This window comes from Podarcis tiliguerta (genome assembly GCF_965153285.1).
Source record: "Podarcis tiliguerta genome assembly, chromosome: 8".
NCBI lineage: Eukaryota > Metazoa > Chordata > Lepidosauria > Squamata > Lacertidae > Podarcis > Podarcis tiliguerta.
Window position 1 is genome coordinate 3,239,173 of NC_139541.1, and position 8,359 is coordinate 3,247,531.

At 50.9% G+C, this 8,359-nt stretch overlaps 1 protein-coding gene across 2 annotated transcripts in view; it reads right to left on the reverse strand.

Annotated features, from left to right (window-relative positions):
* ADD2 (adducin 2) overlaps window positions 1–6,539 on the reverse strand; it is a 63,991-nt gene extending 57,452 nt beyond the window's left edge. Inside the window, exon 1 of one of the 2 annotated variants that reach the window (XM_083453924.1) lies at window positions 6,056–6,527. The gene's annotated coding sequence lies outside the window, so the exon portion shown is untranslated. Of the gene's footprint in view, window positions 1–6,055 lie in introns of both variants that reach the window. The other variant, XM_083453925.1, reaches the window with a different exon arrangement.
* Between the last annotated feature and the right edge of the window lie 1,820 nt (window positions 6,540–8,359).

Genomic DNA, 8,359 nt, shown 5'->3' on the forward strand with positions numbered 1-8,359 from the left:
GAAGCCCTTAACTTAGCGGGGGGTTTGAGACCCATCAGCTACCCTCACCTGGTTTAGCCAGCCAGTCGAAGCCGTTCCCGGGATGTGGCCACTGTTGCATGCTGACAGCTTCCAGGAGGCCCAGGTGGGATATAAATATTATAAATCTATAAAAGGCTCCCCCCACTAAAGGTAGTTGCTAAACCATAGTTTAGTTTTCTGTGGACAAGCTGCAGTGAGACTCAGACTTGAGGCCTCCCTGCTGCCCCCTCTTGCTCTGGTCAGCCTTCTGTTTTAGATTAACCACAGTTTGCCATTTTGCCTGAACCTGACAGATTTTGGGTTAACCTAAGATATGCCTTGTTAAAACAAGCTGTTTTTCAACCATAATCTAAGAAGCTGGCTTGTTTTGACAAACCACAGTTATGATAAACCATTGTTTAGGGTTCCTAATGATGCTTAACCTAAAACAGAAGCCCAAGTAAGAGGAAAGGGAAGCAGGACTATGCAAGCCTGAGACTTACTATGGCCTGTCCTTGTCACAGTAAACAATGGTTGCATGATAAGCACAAACAGGGCCACCAGCAATGCACTCATATGCAGGCTGATTTATATTAATGTCCAACTGAGCTAAATGAGGCTGACTCCCTAGTATGTAGTGACTAGGCCTATAGCCTAAGGAGTAATGCAAAGGTGTTGAAAACTGTTCACATCCTAATTTTAGCATGCCTTGAAAGCTGAATACATAAATAGATGTGCTCCCTGGGAATAGTCACCCAGAAAAGAATGCTAATTTCAAGTTTATTTTTACATGGAGCTAGTATTCAGGTGGCTCTAGACTGAAGAAGGGAAGGAAGGAACAAGGAATTAAAAATAGCCTTTCATGGCTGCCATCGCTAACCCTGAACCTCCGAGGAAGGAAGAGGTGGCTCGATGGCACCTTTCCAAATCATTGCATTGATTTGGGGTCATCCCCCACCCCCGGGGATTCCCCCTTCAATCCCAATCCATTCTGAGTAGAGCCTCGGAGGGTTCATCCACCTCTAGTTTGTTCTCTTATTGTTATTTGACCATAACACTTGTGCAACTGCATCTGATAGAAATAGAAACCTCGCCTCAAAAGCAGCAGCAAGAGGGAATATCCAAGAATTCTGGAAACGGTCTGCTGCATCCTTGGATGAGGCAGAATTTAACACCAAACATAACCATGGAAACAGAGATGTAGCTTTTTCTAAGCCACGTAGAGCGTTGGAACATAAAGCCTACAAGAGCAAGGAGATGTGTCTGCAATTAGGAAGAGCTTCCAAAGACGGGCACACAATTTATTCAGGGAGAAGTGACAAGGGGAAGGAGATAAAAGGAGGAAATGGTCTAAGCAACCACCTGATGCAAAATGGAACTAACCTGCCCCGACCCCGATGTCTTGGACCGCAACTCCCATCAGCTCCAGCCGGCACTGTCATGCTTCCATCAGCCCCAGCATTGCACAGGATGATGGGAATTGTGGTCCAGAAATATCTGAAGGGCACCAGATTGGGTAGGCTGCTCTTGCCCATTTCAAGAGAAATATTAAACCAAGTAGAAGAAGACGAAGTCAGTGGTACAACACTAAAATTTGGCACCATCCCACCTCTTGCCTTCCATTCCACATCATAGTTGCAGCGCCCCTGAGGATCCGCACTCAGTGCGACCGAACTGGCCGCGCTTCCCTAAATCCACCTCTGACTAAGAAAGTAGGGATGAATAATAATAATAATAATAATAATAATAATAATTTATACCCCACCCTCCCTAGCCATAACCGGGCTCAGGGTGGCTAACACTAATAAAATTACAATAAAACAAGCAAACAAACAAAAATAAGTTTACTAAAATACGGGTTAAAATACAATTTAAAATGCAGCCTCATTTTAATAGTAGCCCATAAATCAAGACCATAAGGGGAGGGAAACTGAGGTCAGACTCAGTCCAAACCGAAGGCCAGGCAGAACAGCTCTGTCTTGCAGGCCCTGCAGAAAGATGTCAAGTCCCGCAGGGCCCTAGGCTCTTGTGACAGAGTGTTCCACCATGTCGGGGCCAGTGCTGAAAAGGCCCTGGCCCTAGTTGAAACCAATCTAACCACCTTGTGGCTTGGGACCTCCAAAGTGTTGTTATTTGTGGACCTTAAGGTCCTCTGTAGGGCATACCAGGAGAGGCAGTCCCGTAGGTACGAGGGTCCTAGGCCGCATAGGGCTTTAAAGGTCAAAACCAGCACCTTAAACCTGACCCTGTACTCCACCGGGAGTCAGTGAATGTGATCCCGCGGCAAGGACCCTGTAAGGAGCCTCGCCGCTGCATTCTGCACCCGCTGGAGTTTCTGAGTCAGCTTCAAGAGCAGCCCTGCTTAGAGTGAGTTACAATAATCAAGCCTGGAGGTGACCGTCGCATGGATCACTGTGGCCAGATCAGGGCGAGAAAGGTAAGGGACCAACTACTTGATACCGCAGAGATGGAAAAATGCCACCTTTGCTGTGGCTGCAACCTGCGCCTCTATGGAAAGGGAGGCGTCGAAGTTTACACCCAAGCTCTTGACAGAAGTTGGTGGCACTAATTGAGCCCCCGCAAGAGATGGGAGTTGGCTCCCCAACCCCATGTCGTCCTGTCCCAGCCAGAGGACCTCTGTCTTCGAAGGACCTCTGTCTACGCAGCCATCCAGCCACAGCTTCCAAGCATCTGGTCAGTGTGTCTGGGGCCAAGTCAGGATGGCCATCCTTGCGTGATGCAATGTTCTACCCCCTCTTCCCCATACCTGGCACTTGAGGTCAAACCCAGAGACCCAGCTACCCAACGTTTCTCGCTGGGTTGCTGCCCATACCCTTTAGTCCTCATGCCTAACAGAGACAGACAGGCGCAGGGATAGTGCATGCAATGGCATTGGCTCCCATTCCATTGCAGGTTACCTTTGACTCACAGTTGCCTGCGCTGTCAGAATTTGCAGCTAAACGTGACATGATGCTTAATGGTTCAAGGGCAGGGTCTCTTTTTACAACTATAAGCAACAGCTGTAGGTGCCTTGCTCCCACTCCAAACCCACGACAGTGGTACCTCGGGTTATAAACACCTTGGGTTACAAACACTTCGGGTTACAGACTCCGTTAACCCAGACGTAGTACCTCAGGTTAAGAACTTTACCTCAGGATGAGAACAGAAATTGTGCAGCGGTGGTGCGGTGGCAGCGGGAGGCCCCATTAGCTAAAGTGGTACCTCAGGTTAAGAACGGTTTCAGGTTAAGAACAGACCTCCGGAACAAATTAAGTTCACAACCAGAGGTACCACTGTATGTTTGGGTTGGGTCTGCAGCATGCAGGGAGAGGCAGTAGACACTTTCCTCTGATCCCACACCCGCACGGAGCACTTTCTCCCGAATGCTGCTCTTAGTCGAGGCAGAGTGAGCCCATTGACACCAGCAGAGGCTTCCCTCCTGCCACAAACAGAGCTGGAGAAGGGGGATGGTAGTAGGCAGGAAAAGGGTTAACTCCCTTCATCCTGTGAAGGAAATCAGGCCCACCCACAGTAATTTAGCCTGATAAAACATTGACATGCTTGAAGAGGTATTTAGCAGACTTTGGTCAAAGCCACAGCCTAGATTTAAAGCATCCCCAACATAGATTTAAAGCACATGACTTCCCCCAAATAACACTGGGAACTGTAGTCCCCCCTCATAAACATACAATTCCCAGCATTCTTAACAAACTACAGTTCCCAGGATACTTTGTGGGAAGTCATATCTGGTTTTCAGCGATGTCTGAAATAAGGATGGAGCTATGTAGAAGCACTGGTGGCTTCATGGTTTTTCCTGCATCATTATATTTGCATAGCATAAACCAGGGGTCCGCAACCTAAGGCCCATGGCCCACAAGCAGCCCATGGGGGGGTCATTTAACTGGCCCATGAGCCGCTCAGCGAGTCCCCGCATGCTGCACTAAACCGGCACAGCGCAGTGCGCGGACTCGTTTCTGCGGCACCGGAAATCGTGTCTGCACAGAAGCAGACACCGAAAATCGGATGATATAGCGACATATCGCCCAGTCCAAGAAGTCCTGTGCTTTAAATGCATGTTGTGAATTTGCCCTAAGAGAAATGGCTTCCCCCATAAAGTAACCTGGGAAGCATGGTTTGCTAAGTGTCGCCTAACCACTCTTAGCTCCCAGGATTCTTTGGGCAGGCAGCCAGGATGAGTGCTTTACATTATTGATGTCTCATCATGCCCACCAGACGTTTTTGACTGCAACTCCCATTAGCCCCAGTACTTAGCTTGTAAGCTCTTTGGGGCAGAGGCTTCCCCTTTCCTACCATTTTGCTTCTGTTGTTCTGTGAACTACCAAGAGAAGGATCAATGCTCAAATTACAGGGAAGATGAGAAAGAATAGGGTATCGTTCTTGCAATCCGTGGGCCCCAATCTGTGTCTCATTCCTACTGGAGTGAAACCATGCTGCTCCCACAACCTTCTGAAAACCGTGGCTAAGGAGGACAGCCGGACCCCGCTCTGCTCCCCTGTAATTCATGGTCCACCAGCAGATCGTCGCTTGAGTCAACAAAGCAGACACTCCTCGTCCTCCAGGCCCAAAGCCACAGAGGTTGAAAGAGGTTGGAAAGATTCTCGTGAAAACAGGGAGGGGGTGAAAGGATGTCCCCACCTCAAAGCATTCAGAAAGAGGAACCACGGGGTCTCATCACAGAATTCTGTCGTTTGAGCACGGACAAGAGCCAGTGAAGCTTGGTGGTTCGAGTGTCAGACTAAGACTTGGGAGGCCAGGGTTCAAATCCCTACTCACTGGGTGACCTTGGGGGCCAGTCACTGCCCCACAGGGTTGTTGTGGGGATTAAATGAGGAGGGGGAGAACGACATATGCCACCTTGAGCACTTTGGATGAAAAAGTTGGGATATAAATGCATAAATAAATAAAAATACGGATGGCCCTGGTTGACAAACAGCAGCGCCTAGAGCAACCACAGACCTGGTAGTTGGAAAGGGAAGTAGGATTGTTTTCAAAGTGAAGCTCAGGGCTGCAACACACTCTCTCCTCTTTAGACCTACTGAGCATGTTCCGATTATTTCGCAGGGGCTGTGACTCATGAGACCTCCTGGAAGAGGAGACTGGGTGAGCCATGGCTGCAGCAGCCCTCACGATGAGGAGCTTGCTTTGACAGTGAGAAAACAAAAGGAAGAGATGAATATTCAGCAGGGACGAGGCCAAGCCCAGGTTAAGTGTGGCTCAGGAGTCCTCCCTCCCGCCCTCCTTCCTAACCACACACAAGGTGGAGGAAGAGAAGCTCACAGACACAAAGAGGACCCTGGATCCGGCCCAGAGAATCAGCCGCCACAGGGACACTTCCCAGCATTTTCCAGTCACTTCAAAGTGCAGAGCTAAGACCCACCTCTGTTGCCAAGTATCTATGTGTGAACCCGCTGCCTAGGAAACCAGAGGAATCCCCAGAGATCAAACACCAGAGAATCTCCATGGCATGTAAAGCCAGATCAGAAGGTTTTCATTTTTAGGGATCAATGTATCCATAATACACCTGTGTACACACACACACACACACACACACACGCACTTTAAGATAACCAGCAGCCAAATCTGTCCAATGGGCTGCTCCTGTGTTGTAGCATACAGGGCTTTTGGCCACGGTCGGTTTAAAATTGTTGCAAAAACAGGCCAATCTGGTTTATGCAAACCGTGCAAGAGAGTAACCTCCACCCCCATCCCCACCTATATTCCGCTTCCAGCTCAAGAAACGCCGCCTGGGCTCTTCGGAATTCACTCGCGTGCTGGCGAAGGGAGCAAGCAGCCCACGAAAAACAGCAGCAGCAGAAACGCCAGCACATTGGGTTTTTCCTTTTTGCTGCAAGATGGGGTGAGGTGGGGGGCACCGTTCGACCCACAGATTCACTGGTGCAAAACATTCAACGCCAAATAGGTTTTACCTATTTCTTTAAAAAACCAACAACAACAGAAGCAGAGACAATAAAGTGGAAAGCCGACTCGTCGAAGGTGCGGATGAAATCCGAAAGGTTTGCCTCCTCCTCCTTACCCGTTTAGCGCATCTTCCTTGCAGGGGCGGTTATTGGCTTTCCTCCCCGGCAGCGCGGTCCCTTCTCCTCCTTCCAGTCAAAGGAGCCCACCGGAGGAGCCCATCCTGCGATCTCCGGATCTGTCCCTCGCCGCGCCTCGCGCCTCCTCCTCCCGGTCTCCTTGGGCGCCTTCGCTGCTCTGCGCGCCGCGGAGAAAGAGATCCGCCCAGGGAGGTGGGGAAGATGCCGGGCAGGGGGAGGAGGCGGCGGCGGCGGCAGCAGCAGCATCCAAAAGGGACCCGAGACCCAGGGACCGGGCGCCGGAGGCAACCTGCCCGCCTCGCCCCGTCCGCTTCGGATGATGACAAAAGGGCGGCTCCCCTCCGCGCCCCGAGCGCCCCCCTCCGGACGGCTGCGCGCACAGCCAGAGGCGCCGCGTCCCTCGGCCACCGAGCCGCCGCGCTGCCTCCTCTTCTGCTGCAGGGAGGAGCGGTGACGCAATGGGCCGTTGCCACCAGGAGCCCCCCCCCCAGCCGGGTGGGGGGACCCCGATGGGTGGGCCGGAAGGATGCGCCCCTCTCCTTTAAGGGGCTGGAGGAAGAAGAAGAAACCGGCGATGGAGCTGGCCTCCCTTAGGAGGGGCTTTATTTGGCTGCGCGGCACTTGTTTTAATGGCGTTACTTAGGAGTAGGAATAGGCTGCTGCTCAGGAGTCGACAGGGGAAGGGCACCTGCTTGGCACCCCGAAGCTCCCCAGGTAGGGCGGGGAGAGAAACGCCCGTCCAAGATCCCGGAGAGCCGTCGCTGCCAGTCCGTGTAGGCAGCGCGGGGTCGAGGGACCCAACGGTCTGAGTCGGTGCGCTGCGGCGGCGGCGACCAACAGACCTCGTTGCGCATGTGGGAAGATGCTGCCTTTGAAATGTAGCGCGCATCTGGCGCTGGCGCGGGAGGAGCAGGGCGCCACTCTGTGGCCCGCGAGACGGGAGCCTCGGACGCGGGGCTGCGGGAGAGCGAAGAGGCAAGGATCACCTCTGCCGATCAGGGGTCACGTTTTTGTGAAACGATCTCGCCCAGCCCGATGAGATCCTTGATGGAAGTAAGTAACTGGATTGTACGCTTAGAGTTCGCGGGGAGGTTATACGACACTGACTATTGAGCATTCATTCGGGGTTTTTCTGCTGTGGGGATGGATGCCGCTTTTCCACAATGAGCTGCGCCCAGAGCGGCTTACAGCAAACATGCAAAACATCACAATGCAGAGCACCAGAAATGCAAATAATCAAAATACAGAGCAAGTCAGTGATTTTAGAAATCACAAAAATCAACCATTTGGCAATCACGGAATAAATTCAACGTTACACCCACACCCCCAAAACCCCCAAATCATCCAGGCTTAAGTACATAACCACAGAGCAAAACAAGAGTTAACCAACGATGAAGTTTCTGGTCTTGCCGCTCTCCAAGGAGCCTGGCTTAAATGCGGTTCAGCTGGCTCCCATATCCTTTCTCCAGAGGAGGCCGATACAGCAGCAAAAGGCAAATTGTCGGAGAAGACAATGATGGTGAGTCTCTTCTCCAGCCTCCTAGAAGCACCAACTGCTGGTTATTGCACTTACAGGACAGGTAATATGCAGAAAGGCGTTTCCCCCATCGCTTTTGACCTTAAACAGTTTTGGGGCAGGGGGAAGAAGCAGAAAAAAATGGCAAAAAAACTCTGCGCTAATTGGGCAACCTGAATTTGCTGGTATGTGATGGAATCCCACATGCAAATTGTGACAGTCTGTTATCCCACTGTGTGTTGTGTCCCTTGTTGCTGTATGGGTGTGAGGCTGTGCGCACTCCAGGGGGCTAATGCACAACTGTGTCACATAGTTCTGATTTCTCTGCTTCTGAGGACTTTCCATTGAAATCCGCCTTGATGTTCCCACACTAGTGTGTGGCGCTTGATGGGATGCCTCCATGCTATGTGTTGTTGTCTGTCCCCCCCACCCCCACCCTCAGTTAGTACTTCTTTGCCCTCTGGAAGTTACATGAACTAGACGTCCTTTATGGACAGGTATGCAAGGATTAGTTTACCTGTGCAGGCACACCTGGTTTCCCCCCTTTCTCTTAAATGGTTTTGTTCACAGAGTATTGCAACAACAAACTTTTACCAATGCCAAAACTTCACGCATGTTTCATGGAAGGGAAAACAGACAATTTTAAATTTCATTTTTGAAATCACGTTTTTCAATTTACTGATTTTGCACAGTGCAGCATTTAAAATGATGTTCATATGACGCACCAGCCCTGCCAAGTTCAGAGCCAACAGCTCACCCTAGATAG